This window comes from Crocodylus porosus, unplaced genomic scaffold (assembly GCF_001723895.1).
Source record: "Crocodylus porosus isolate Cpor-Errol unplaced genomic scaffold, CroPor_comp1, whole genome shotgun sequence".
Lineage (NCBI taxonomy): Eukaryota > Metazoa > Chordata > Crocodylia > Crocodylidae > Crocodylus > Crocodylus porosus.
The window spans coordinates 20,416,057-20,430,674 of NW_017728918.1; the positions used below are offsets into that span (position 1 = coordinate 20,416,057).

The 14,618-nt window shown below is 43.4% G+C and overlaps 1 long non-coding RNA gene across 1 annotated transcript in view; it reads left to right on the forward strand.

Annotated features, from left to right (window-relative positions):
* The first annotated feature begins 11,980 nt into the window (after positions 1-11,980).
* LOC109312189 overlaps positions 11,981-14,618 on the forward strand; it is a 9,545-nt gene continuing 6,907 nt past the window's right edge. The window contains exon 1 of the long non-coding RNA XR_002101723.1: positions 11,981-12,109. This is a non-coding gene — a long non-coding RNA (uncharacterized LOC109312189). The remainder of the gene's footprint in view (positions 12,110-14,618) is intronic.

A 14,618-nucleotide genomic window follows, 5' to 3' on the forward strand; every position in this document is an offset into this window, starting at 1 on the left:
TTACAGCACAGTATGATACATCTAGGGCATGTGTAGATCAAATGGAGGCCCTACATTGAAGCGGTGGGTTTTTAAACCCATCGCTTCAATTTAAGGCAAAGTAAATGCCTGTGTCATGCACACACCCCACTCTTTACTTGCCTTTCCAGCAGCAGGGAGCGGAAGGCAAGCTGCTGAAGGGAGGAACAGCCCCAGGCTGTGAAGTGGGCTAGTGCATCGGGCCCCCGTGCAGCTCAGGCAGGCTCACCATTTTTCTTGGGAGAAAGAAACCTGTCTTCCTGGGCTGCTGTCAGGCTGCCTAGAGGGCTTCCTGCAGAGTCACAGAGCTGCACAGAGCCCAGTGCTTTGCTCTGCAGCTGTAGGGGCAGCAAACTAAAACTGGAAGGAGTTTTAATTTGTTGCACCCCAAGTCATTTAGGGTGCATTACACTACTGAATTTCCTACAGCAGCTGGAATTAATGCACCATACACCACCAAGGCGTGCAAACACTGAAATCATTAAAATGATGCAAAAGCATTTAGCCCACTTTAAACTATTGTGCACACAGGCCCCTCATTTTGTCTACACACGGCCATAGATGGCCAACCAGAAGCAAGTGTGCTCCTGGTCAGCCAGGCAGAAGGGGGTGAGACATGAACAACTGGTGCCTCCTGAGACTGGGTGGTGGAGCACAATTTGTGTCGGGGGGGTTGTGAGTGGTGAGCTCCTTAACAAGTCAGCTGCAGCAAGTGGCAAGCAGTGACCACCCAGAGAAGCATTGATCACCTGGAGGCAACAGCCAATCTCAGGGGGGCACATGCTTGCCCATGCCCCACCATGCATTGACTATGAGATGGGAGATTGCTCCTGGCCCCTGGGAGCTGCCTGCTTCTGGAGCAGGCTTTGCCACTGGAGCTCATGCAGGGACAATGTCCACAATGTTCTTATCTCCCAGCCTTGGCTCCAGGACCTGGGAGAATTTCCCAGCCTTGGCTCCATGGTTGTGGAGCTAAGGCTGGGAGATAGGAATTTCCCAGCCTCGGTTCTGTGGTCATGATGATGGAGCAAGGGCTGGGAGCTCTCTGCTTCCAGGGCAGGGAAACACTGTCCCTGCTCAGGCACCGGTGGCAGAGCCTGTCCTGGCAGAAGGCAGCTCCTGAGAGCAGGGAGCAATGACCCAGTTTCTGCCAGAAGACAGCTGTCTCCTGGCCCCTTGTTCCCTGCCAGCTCTGGGGATAGCAGCCAGGAGGAGCCTAGAGCTTCACCTGTCTTTCCCCACACATGCAGATGCCTGCTCTAGAGTAGTAATCTAGAGTAAACCCAGTACAGGGCATTTGCACATGTAGATGTGCCAAGTGAGTAGTGTAAGCACTGAACTTTTAGTTAAGTGTGGTTTGTTGGTTGCTGCTCCTTCTCTAAGCCTGTTTTGTGCAGGGCCTAGCCTAGCAAATACAGTCTCAAAATGCCTCCTAGAAAGAGCAAGGTAGGTAGAGAGACAACTACCGTATAAATCGTAAAAGGGATTAGGTGTCCTGATACTTGGCTCTATTGAGCAGTTTGGGGGCATTGGAAAAGCAAATGGTTTAAGCATCCGGGGACCTCTCCTTGAAAAAACTTAAGAACCTAAGTGGATCATGCTCTAAATCCAATTTTAAAAAGTGTCTCAGGGCTTGGAAGATATTTAGGAACCTACCTTCACACTATCACTTTATACAGTATGCAACACTACAGCTCTTTGTAAATGTTTCTCTTTGAAGGTATATCTAGTAAAATGCCTTGGATATAAATATATTGGTAGTTTATCATTTCTCTATAACAGCTAATCTTAAAGGAACATCTATATGCTGTTAAAGTTTAGGAATAACTGCCTCCTAAATTATAACACAAGTATCTGATTAAAAGTATCCACTGAAGTCCATGATAAACTCTACCAAATAGTCTTTAAACAGCTCTATCACCATTACCATATCTGAATACATCATAATCTTAAATTAATTACTGAATTAATCTTTTCTTGCCAAATCTCAGTGAGATAAGAAAATACTTTTATTCCCATTTTTTCAGTGGGGATCAATTATTGTCTAACTATTGTTCAATAATATTATTTCCACCATACATACACAAGCTCTCTTAAAAAAAAATTACTATAGTCAAGCACTGAAAAAAATTAGGAAATATAAAATTAATATTATAACCTTCAACTAACACCCTTTTTATCTTCTTTAGGATTCAGAAACCCAATGAAGAATGTCTTGTATTTCAAAGCCTGTCTAGTTTTATTCAAACTCTATAGCTCATCCAAAGAAGATATCACCTTAAGAAACTCTTGCTTCTTGCATAATTTCTGGACTTGCACAGCTATATAGCTCTTCTGCTACCATGATCAGATATAATGGTGATTCGTTCATAGGTCTCGTACTTCCATTGTGTCTTATGTTCTTCATCACATCTGTCTGGGCTTTTTTCAATGAAAGTTATGTAAAGAAATAGTTTCATAGTTTCTAGGGTCGGAAGGGACCTGAGCAGATCATCTAGACCAACCCCCTGCCATGGCAGGAAAGAGTACTGGGGTCAAACGACCCCAGCAAGGTGTTCATCTAGCCTCCTCTTAAAGCCCCCCAGGGTAGGAGCCAGCACCACTTCTCTTGGAAGTTGGTTCCAGATCCTAGCCACCCTGACAGTGAAGTAGCGCCTCCTGATATCTAGCCTAAATCTCCTGTCTGCCAGCTTGTGACCTTTATTGCTAGTCACTCCTGGTACTGCGTGGGGGAACAGGGACTCACCCCATGCCTGCTGGTCCCCTCTGACTAGTTTGTAACAGGCCACTAGATTCCCCCTCAGCCTTCTCTTGTGGAGGCTGAACAGGTTCAGGTCCCGTAGCCTGCCCTCGTAGGGTCTGCCCTGCTGCCTCCTGGTCATGCCAGTGGCCCTCCTCTGGAGCCTCTCCATGTTGTCCACATCCCTCTTGAAGTGCGGCACCCAGAACTGGACGCAGTACTCCAGCTGCGGCCTAACCAGTGCCACATAGAGGGGGAGTATCACCTCCTTGGACCTGCTGGAGATGCATCTGTGGATGCATGACAAGGTACGGTTGGCCTTCCTGACTGCATCCCCACACTGGTGGCCCATGATAACTCCAAGATCCTTTTCTGCCTCGGTACTAATGAGAAGGGAGTTCCCCAGCCTGTAGGTATGGTGCTGATTGTTCCTCCCCAGGTGCACCACCTTGCACTTGTCAGTGTTGAATCCCATTGTGTTCTCATCCACCCACCCCTGTAACCTGTCTAGGTCTGATTGCAACCTATTCCTCCCTTTTAGTGTGCCCACATCCCCCCACATCTTAGTGTCATCAGCTAATTTGAACAGGGTTCTATTTATCCCCTCATCCAAGTCACTGATGAAGATGTTGAACAGTGCGGGCCCAAGGACTGAGTCCTGGGGGACCCCACTGCCCACATCCCTCCAGGTTGAAAATGACCCATCCGCTACCACTCTCTGGGTACAGCCCTCCAGCCAGTTGGTGACCCATTTGACTGTGTGAGTGTCGACACCACAGTCCCCCAGTTTCTTAATGAGAACAGAGTGAGAGACAGCATTGAAGCCCTTCTGAAAGTCCAAAAAGACTATGTCCACTGCTACCCCTGCATCTAAGGATTCGGTGGCCTGGTCATAGAAGGCCACCAGGTTGGCCTGACAGGACCTGCCTCTAATGAACCCATGTTGGTTGCCCCTAAGCATAATCTCCCCTCATGGACATGTGCCAGAATAATTTTCTCAAAAAGCTTGCCCAGGATTGAGGTAAGACTAACTGGCCTATAGTTTCCCAGGTCCTCTTTCCTCCCATTTTTGAAGATGGGAACCACATTGGCCCTCTTCCAGTCCTCTGGCACCACACCAGAGCACCATGAGTGCTTGTAAAGCTGTGCCAGGGGTCCCGCAATGACCCCAGCCAATTTCCTCAGTACTCCAGGGTGGAGATCGTCCGGACCAGCTGATTTGAATACATCCAGTCCCTCCAGAACTTCTCTAACTAGTTCCTCACTAACCCTTGGCCTAGATGCGCCTCTCCTGGGGTGTAAGGGGGGCCCAGAAGTGGGATGGCTGTTCTGGTCCCTGCTCAGGAAAATGAAGGCAAAGAAATAGTTAAACATGTTAGCTGTGTCATCTGGTGTGACGACCAAATTTCCTAGCTTGTCCTGCAGGGGCCCCACATTACCCGGAACCTTATTGCCCCCTATGTGTTTAAAAAAGGACTTCTTGTTGTCCTTGATCCAGGAAGCAAATACCTAATTGTCAATTGTTAAAACCATTTTTTTCAAAGGAGGACAAGTTTTGACAAATGTATTTGTTCATAAAGATTGAAAAAGTTTTAAAAACATTAAAGCATCCCATTGGAACATATTTAAATGTGAATTCTGGAGTTTTTTGCTTAAAATGATTTTCTATTTTTAAAGTTAAGCTAATTACGCTCAAAATAGAATTTCAAAAGTTAAAATCAAAACAAAATATCTTAGAAATGTCAAATGAAATGTTCCAATTCACCTGAACTGATTTCTTATTTGTTGCTTCACAAAAAAAATTGCGGTTTTGAATTTTCATCCTCATTAGGGATGGGGAAAATTTTTTTATGATAACATTTTTAGAACAGGAGAGAAACTCTCCTTATCATTATGGTATTTAAGTGGCACACAAATAATAGCAAATTTATTTTCACATTATCTCTGTAAATCTAGGGGTGCTATTCTTGCCATTTCATATCTGGGGCATTGAGACAGAGAGAGATTAAGGCCAAAATTATCCATTAATTTTGAGTTTTCAAAGTGAGATAATAAGAGCCATTTGTTCAGAGCTCATAGCATAAATCCTATTCAGCTCCATGCACATAAATGTTGCATACTTGCTGCATATCAGCAACTTGTGACACTTGCACACACTTGGATTCTAACTGTGATGCAGTGGGATTGCCTTGCACAAGTGCCTGTGGTGGCTAGGGGACCTACCCACGGAGAAAAAAACTGAGGTTCTAGGTCTCCCTTGGTCAAAGATGGTTTGACTATGTCCTTTGCTTCCATGTCCTCTATAAGATCATGAACTAGGGAGTGCTGGGAAACCTTTACAGCCTTCTACTTGTACCTGGCATTTAGTAGCCACTGGATAAAATGAGTAATATTGTGTTAGTCTCTGCTCCACTGGTGGCAAGACCCCAGATTATGCAAGGATTCCCTATCTCCCAAGGCAGCATGTATCTATCTATGAGACCAACAGTCACTCTCCTCTGTTTTTGTCTGCCTTCCCCTCCAGGATGCTCAGCGGGGCAGTTTCACAAAGAAGACTAAAACGACCTTTGGTCTGGAAGTACAAGCACTGTTAGGAAGCAAAAGGTTATAAATTTAAACCCTTTCTGGGCCTAGGCCCTGGACCTCCTGCCCCCTTTGCAAGTGCCTACCCACTGGGATAAAAGATGGGAGGACCCTTCCCAGTTGCAGTATTTCTATGACTAAAGATTTTTGGATTTACATAGCTATTTCTATTCCCATGTGTACCAGTATAGCCTATGGGAGCCTGTGAAGTAGTGAAATGTAAGGCGAATGTCACTACATGGAATCCAAACGGTGTACAAGTGCCAAAATGTCCCTTCAGGTATCTATGTAAGCGCCACTTAAGGTCATGAAGGTAAAATAGGATTTAGCCCTATCTGTTCAAAGCATGCCTTTCCTGACTTCAGTTGCACTTGCAATTGCTCGCTGCTTCTGCCAGTCAGACCCCACAGTCTCAGGTTGAATATTCAGAAAAGGACAAACATGCCATTAATGATGACCTCTGAAAAGTTTGGTTTCTGCCTAACCTCATATTCTTATATTGGAACTCTCTGGCAAAGGCAGAGAGACACTAATCCTTCAGGGTAGCACATGGGGGGGGGGCGCGTTTTGTTCCCCCCCCCCAAAGATCTCCAGAAATTAACTCAGAAGTCCCATGGTTTTTGTGAGACAGAAGGTCAGGCCAGGTGATCACAATGTTCCTTTTTGGCTTTTAAAGCTATTAAGGATATGGGCAGACATACATAGAAAGTACTTTAAATGCCACTTTTTAAATTTGTAGCACTTCAGTAGTTTACAGATATACTGCTAAATTGTACTTTGCCAAGCATGCCCAGCTAACGTATCACTGTGAGGCACTTTGGAATGATCCTTTTTTCCCCCAGGGTCATTTTATATATCATTTGGGCTGATTTGTAGTACCATAGCACTGTATCATTTATCTGCTCAATGTTTATATAGTTCTAAAGTTGTTTAAAGCACTTTAAATATCTGCCCATGCCCAAGTTTGTAATATCTTCACAAGGTGTCTCTAGAGGCCCTTGATGGTGAATCTTGAGATGCTAACTTATCTCTTAGTACTTACTGGGTGCATCTACATGTACAATTAATGCTACGCAAAAAAACTCTGGTGCATATCATGCCGGAGTTTATTTCTCCCGGGTGCCACATTTATATGTGCACCCAGGACAGCAGGACATAGAGCTGGGTCAGAGCAGCCCCAGCTTGCAGGGGACTGGGGGGAACAACCTGCCAACCTGCAGGCCATGCACTGAAGCACCCTCATGCCCTAGCCACCCCCATCAGTGCCTACGTGTGTTGTGGTACACTAAAGAACGCTGTAGAATAGTACTTGTGTTCCCAACTGCTATCCTATGGCAGAGTTAAATAGTTTCCTGTGGTCTAATAGGCCCTCACATATAGACACTGAGACTTTACTGCATATCTAATAAGGCAGCTGCAGTAAATGTCTCATGTAGATCAGTGGTCCTCAACCTTTGGTACCTTATATACCACCTGCTGATTGATGTGGCAAAAGCAAAACTGGAAGTCCCACGGTGGCACTTCCAGTTTCATTGCCGCAAGTCATCCCACTTTTTCCTTGTGGACCATGTCCTGGGGCAAAGGAGCCTGTGCAAGGCCCCTCTTCCTGTCCCCCAGCACACTGACGCTGGGGAGTGAAAGCCCCGGTGCAGGGGCAGCAGGGGCGTCCTGAATAGGCAAAGACATCTCCAACTTGCTGGGCAGGGGGGCAGGCCAAACTAAAAATGCGACACCCGTGTACTCCCTACCCATGTCTCGTGTACCCCCAGGGGTATGTGTACCATGGGCTGAGAAAAACACTGATGTAGATCCACCCACTGACATGCTAATTTTCAGTTTGCTTTTCAGTCCTCAATTTATTCCAAAGATTGTCTTTGGATTCAGTCCTAAATCTTGTATACAATTAGTACAATAGATGATATCAGAATATGGCTTTTATGTTCAAAGCTGAACCTGAATTTGTAGCCAACCAATTGTATGCTCTTTTGTCCTCAGAAAAATCAAGATATAGCGCCTCTGGAGGTGTAGCTTGCATGAATTTAGCATGACAAAATTATAAAGATGAGGTCTATTCTCTAAAGAACTAGTGCTAAAGGTTGCAATATTGCATGACCCAGGCACCTTCAGGTCAGCTGCTTTGTATTGTAAAAGGCTGAAAGAAATAGTTTGGCTTCTGGGGTTTTTCTGTCTCCAAGGTAAAATCTGAAGTACCTGATGAGGAAGTTATGGTTCAAAGAAAGGTTACAAAAATAAAAGTAACCAACCTACACTTATCTAAAAAATTTACAAGAAGTCTGCTACAACGTGTGGGTTTTGACCTCCAGGAGCTGTAAATTTCACTCACATTGTGCTGTGGAACAAAACAAACTCGAAGCATTAAATCAATTTCATTTCTGTGCTCCAGTGCTTGTTGGATTTGGAGCTGAGGTTTAGATTATAAGGAAATAGATGTCAAGTGTAAAGCATAATTAAGACAGTTTTGGTGCCAGAACCAGGGTTTTATTTTTCCTGTGGACCAAGGAATTTAGTTTTTTCTCCGCTGTTAATAGCAGGGATTTCATTTTTCCTTTTCCCCTGAACACTCAAAAGGCGGCAGATTTCAGCATGGTATGCGTGTCCTAGAGGTCGATAGCTTAATTCCATCCGCAGCCTGTCATGGATTTACCTGGTTTTATGCTCGTTAGATAGAACTAAACAATAGATTAACCAGTCCCTTTAGAGCAATGCATTAAATACTGAACACAGAACAAACCCCTGTGGAAGTGCACACTTCCCTGCGTTTCAAAGAAGAGGAACACTTTTGACCACTACAAGTTTTTTAAAACAGTTTTTGCATTGGAAAAAGTGTTTGCTTGGCATAAGAACTGCAATTATGAAAACATTATGGCAGCATGTGAGAACCGCAATCACGAACCAGAGACCTATTATGCTAGGCCCTGTACAAGCACATGGTAAGGTAGTCCCTGCCAAGATCTTAGTCTTATAGTCTGAAACAATTTACAAAAACAAGCACAGACAGACAGAGAGTTCAAAGAGCAATGACACAATATGGGGCCGACATGACAGGCAATGGTCACAGCCAACCAGTGACCTAATCATGTTCTAAGCACTGCACAGACACACAGAAGATACGTACCTTTGACTCATATGAGTTTGCTATAGACAGTGGGGAAAATCCAGATTGGTCAGCTAAGTAAAGCTGTGAGTTACATTATGGTAACAGAGGTTATAGGTAGATGATAATATAATGCTCACAGGATCCTGAGAATGAGGCATCTACATAATTCTCAGTACAAAGTCTCCCTGGAATACAGAGGAGTAATCATATAAGATAGTTGTTCATTACTGTTTATTTCTTCAAGTTAGCATGCCTAATGTTTAAATTGATCTTTTATTATTTGGTCGGACAGAAGGAGTGTGGGTGAATGGGGGAGGAGATGTGTTTCCTGTAGGAATTTCAGTAGGTGTAGAAAGAAAAGTGTGAGACAAGAAAGCACAATCTAAAAGAGGAAATAAAAAAATATATATGTGACCCTGTCAAAAAGGATCCAAAATGTTTGTTTTTTTCCCCCCTTCCTTAAAGGAGAATACCATATAGATAATTAAATGATAATTGTATGTCATATAAAAAAATGTAAGTGACTCATTTTGGATAATAATACTATGCAATAGCTACTGTATACAGGTTCAGTTCAGCACCATTGATATCACTAGCTTTGCCACTGGAGCCAAAGTATGCCAGATACCATGCTGGAGTATGCCATACTCCACTGGGGCAGGAGTATGCCATTGATAGGTAGGGACCTACTTCATTTGTGGCAAGACAAAGGAATTTTCATGGCTTGGTCGCAGCATGAAGAGCCAATATTATAAGCAGCTCCCAGTGGCCCCACCTCTCACCTCTGCTTGTTGGAAAGGTCTGGGGGGCGGGGAAGGGGAGGAGGGATGAGGTGGCAGCCACCGTAATCTTGGCAGCTAGCTGCCCTTTGGGACACCCCACCAGCCAGCACCTTCTACTCTACCCAGGCAAGCTGCGAAGCAGTGAGGACCACTGGCTTCCACTGGGGAGCCAGCATTTCATTTTTATTAAGTGTTTTTTTTCATGTTGATTTCATGGACTGTTGCAGATTTCACACCACTGAGCACACAGGGGGCCCCTCCACACCCCTGTGGGACACTCCATCCACCCCAGCATCGCAACATTCACAAGCCATGCTGGTACCTCAAGGTATGTAGAAAAAGCATTTATAGCTGTGTCTATGTCTGAATCACTGGTTCTCTGAATCAGCATTGAATCTTCAGATTCAGATTCAGCCGAATCGAACCAGGGATAGTGATCCAAATCAACTAATTGAATCACTGTCCCTGATTCAGGCCGAATCTAAATCCAAATTGAATAGGGGCCACTTTGCACACCCCTCCTGCAGAGTAACACCGGTTATGCAGTACTAAATGACTGCACAGTAACAACTGCGCAGTACGCTGCACATGTAGACACAGACACACTCCCAGTTTCATTTAGGTATTGTTAACCGAGTCATCATGGGACAGAATGCAGAAATGGCATTGGGATCATTCCCTTCAGCATAGAAAGTTGTGCCTTGGTATCCCTGCTGCAATGGCAATTTCTGGGGTTTTTTTGTTTTGTTTTAGCCAATGGCTATCTAATGCAAAGAGCACAGTCAGCAGGGATTGAAAGATAGGACTCACCCTCCCAGGGGATGGCCATAACCACTTGGCTACAGACTCATGCACCCTCTCTTCTGCTGCCTCAACTGCTCATGCGTTTTACATTATACATTTTTTTAAAAACAGAAATAGTACTGACAGCAGAGATGCAAAACCAGAGCTCGCCATTTTCCAGGGAATGCTCTCTGATTGGGTTCCTGAGGCATGTCTGTATTTACTTGCTCTCCTTCTAGCTATAGCAGATGGGTCTTGCATTTTGGTTTGCCTAGCATCCAGCTTCAACAGTCCTCTCTGACTCTTCTGTAGCCTAATGGAGTAGTTCTTAAGGGGTGTAGGCATTCATCTCAGTACTAAACAATGGTGTTAGCCATTGTCTACCACCAGAAGCTAGAGTACTCCTCCTCAGTGTGAGACCTCATTTCCAGGTTCTCTTTCACCTGATAAAATCTTAAATCCCATCTCCTGTTTTTCAGGTTAGCTTCCTAACCCTTACCCCAGTAGTGGAAAAACTCCCATTGCTTTTAATTTGGCTCTAGATTATGCTCTCAGATAATGCCTCACTTGTTAATAATTTTAAATGCCTCACTTCTAAACAAATCTAATTTAGATAATTAGATAATGCCTCACTTGTAAATACAAATCTGGTGCTTTTATACATAGATTTGGCTCTCACAAATATTTGTTCATGCCTAAACTTGAAAATTGTGACTTCAAAGTCCTGTTCTTTTTCACCCATGTAACATATTCTTCAGCCAAGACATAAGCCCACTCCAATCATTTATTTTCTTCTTATTCTCTCTCTAGAAGTAATGTCTGTCTTTTTGTTACAACTTGACAAACATCGGAGCACTCATTGTCAGTTTCACTTGCAACTTGCATAATAAATTAAAAGGTAGATAAGTAAACTACTTTTGGAAGTAGTAGTTTTTCTGGCACATCAGTTGTCTCTGGCAGCTGTGGGAATATCTTCACATACAGTGCACCTCTTTGCAGGAGGCCTTGTTTAGATTCAACTTAAGCCCTACTTCAATTAATATCTAACAAGTTTATTACAGAAGAAAAGTACCATGAATCCTGAAGAACCCTATCTGTAAAATAAATATAATTGACAATAACGTTTCAACTTTCTCCATGGCTTTCTTCACGCTGGTTGAGCAAATAGCTTCAACCTTGAAGGACCCATCTGTGGGGCAGTGAGGATAGTTTATGGCCTCTTTACCTTGACTAGCAAACAGACTTCTTTGGAAAGAGTATTCTAAGAAAGCTGATTAAAATGTTTCGTTCAGAATGACAAGAACCTTGAAAAGAATTTAACCATGTGAAATGCATCTCTGAATCCCACTGGCAATTCAGTACCACTTGAAATAAATCAGGACAATTAATACGTGGGCATGAACAGTATAGAACACACTGCAGCTACCAATAGCTGGAATCCCAATGGTTGCTCTACTACAGGTCATATCTTTCTTATTTTCCGATCCTTATTAAAGTAGTAAACTGTTTATACAAGTTATTGACATATTCTGCTAAATCCCCAAGGGAAAAGGCACAAGGAGAACAGAGCTACATTAAGGAACATTTTATAGAACAAAGCCGTGATTTCCTTCAGTCACTGCACATCCACAGGGAAGAGTAATTTGTGGAAACATGGAGATGGAGGGGTAATGGATTTCTCTGTCACAATGATGAGTGAAAGAAAGAAGTAATTACCATTAATGCACTTCAATTATGGCTCGACGGTTTTTTAGCTGTATGTTCCCATTTAATTTTCATTTAAAACAAAACAGTTGCCACAGACCCAGAGCTAAAAACAGAAATCCCTTTCAGCTACTGGCAAATTAGCAGTAATGTTCTTATTATATAAGCAGAGGGAAGATTGGCTTCTTCCAGGCAAACACAGGAAGTGCTTGTTTGTTTCAGGCACTATTCCTTCTTCCCTGCAAAATCACAGTTGAACTTTATTTCCAATGTTATAATCAGCTAAGCATGATAATACTTTTTCTCTAGTTCCTATTTAGCTTTCAAAACTCTCACAGGATTTCTGTCATGGATCAATGGCACCTTCCAGCAGGGAGTGAGGTCAGTGGACATCCTTGGTATACAGGAAGGCTTGTTCTATTAGAAAAGGGAAATGTTTTCAAATCCCTCTGATCTCAAGCTACTAAAAATAAACTAATGACTCTTAAATTAAGGTTTTTTTTTCCTCCCTCCATGGCTTTTTTGAGCTGAAAGAAAAGTATTTATTATCTGGGAGTGACACACAGGAAATTAGGCTTATAAATTGTGTTTAAATGGTTACAGTTTCTAACTTTCCTTAATGCTAATCTTAATGTTAATCTGCTGTGGAGTATATGTTTTGATTTGAGTAGGGTTTTTTTAATCAGTTATCAGTGTACCACATGAAACATTTATGGTGGAGAAGTTCCAGTAGCTCACGTGTTGTTGAAGTCATAATTTAAATGTGCTATCTTTTTTTGATGATCTGCCTGAAACTGCTGCGGAACTTATAGCAGCCTCAAATGCATTCCCCTTGTGTTTCCTACCACCAGCAAAAGTTTCTCTTGTGCAATTATATTAACATTTTAAATGTTGAAATTAACATAATTGAACTCATAGCTAGGGATACCAGATGACCAGATGTTCAATAGAAGCTTGTAACTCCACTAAAGCCAATGGAGTTAGCCCAGAAATTAATTAATTTAGCTCACTGCATTTGAAAGTTCATGAATAAGTGAATCATTTGGGATAATTCCACCAATGCTTCTTCTGCTTTGATGTGGCTGGGAATGTAAAGAACATTTATTCATTGAATAAGTCATTGAAATAATGCAGTGTGTTATTTTTGGGATATTTTTTCCCATGGTGACATAGCCCTAAACACAGGGCATGCCAAATCTTCAGCTGGTATAAAAGACTGTAACTGATTTACACAAGTTGAGATTCTATCATGCACTGCATGCTTTCCTTGGAAAAAGTTTGGGAGAAGTAAATACAAGCTGACTGTATTCTGTGACCTTAATTCATTTCTGGATTAATTTGGGAACTCTTTCTTACTTGAATTCTTTCCATTAATCAGGAGCTGATTTGAGATAGGTGCTAATCAACACAGCAAAACAAAGACAGGTTTCATTTTTTTTACAGTAGAGACCAATACAAATGTATTCATTCTTACTATAGCAAGACCTACTGAAGGTCCTGCATAAAGTATTCTATAGTATAGAGCTGGAACAGTTCCTATGATTTTCACCTTCCCTCCACATCATATGTTTGGCATACCTCAAAGTAGTATATAAAAGTAAAAAAATGCAATCATTGCAATCAACAGATTTCAGTGAACACAGTGCCATGAGCTCACTCCTTTAATACTGGCCACAGACAAAACAGGCCCCCAGAAAAAGTGAAAGCAGTGACCTGATTAACTCATGGCAAGATTACACATTACAATCACATCATGTTAAGAGCACTGCAAACTTGAATGATCATACATTAAGGCTCATTAACAAGTGCTATGTGCCCTCTAGACATCTTAGAGTTATGCCACTTCAGTGGAGGATTATTTTTGAGTGGTGCTACCCAGCTCAAGTTAAGTTAACTTCTGGGTGTACACCTGAGATAAAACCATCAATTTCTAGTCCTACACTATCTCAGGAGTCACACTGCCAGGCAGACAAGCTGTCATCCAGAACTGTATGGCTCTAGACTGATAATTGCAACAGCCAGGCAGCAGCTGAGTAGGGAGGGAGGAATGGAGAGGAAAGTGGGTAGGGAAAGCAGGGCATGGGGAGTAGAGTAAGAGTGGAGGTGAGGAAAGAAAGGGAGCAGGTGGGCAAGGAGCTGCCAGGCTGCTGTCTCCTCTTCCCTTTGAATTGCCATTCTGACCCCAAAATCACCCCTTCTACCTCAGATCAGGCCCTTGCTACTCCAATCACCACCTCCCTACATCAGTCCCTCCACCCTCAGATTGCTGTCCTGCTCTCCCAACCAGTCCAAGACCAGTGGAGGCATCAGTGGAGAGATCCTCTTTTCCCACCTGCTCCCAGGCTCCCTGCAGAGCAGGCCACCCCGAATGCTTGAATCCAGCCCTCATTGTGCCACACAACTGAAGGAAAGGCAGAAGGGTAGAGCAGTGAGGCACTTCCAGGTAGATATGTGACCAGCAGGGTGAATAGGGGATGCATAGGGGTGGCATGAACTACAAGGATCCTGGGAGTGGGCAGATGTGGTTCCCATCTTCAAAAAGGGGAGAAAGGAGGACCCAGAAAACTATAGGCCAGTTAGTCTTACCTCAATCCTGGGCAAGCTTTGTGAAAAAATTATTCTGGCGCATATCCACAAGGGGCCAGCAGGGGAGATTATGGTTAGGGGCAGTCAACACGGGTTCATTAGAGGCAGGTCCTGTCAGACCAACCTGGTGGTCTTCTATGACCAGATCACCAAATCCTTAGATGAAGGGGTAGCAGTGGACATAGTCTTCCTGGATTTTCGGAAGGCCTTCGACACTGTCTCTCACCCTGTTCTCATTAAGAAACTGGGGGACTGTGGTGTCGAAACCCACACAGTCAAATGGGTTGCCACCTGGCTGGAGGGC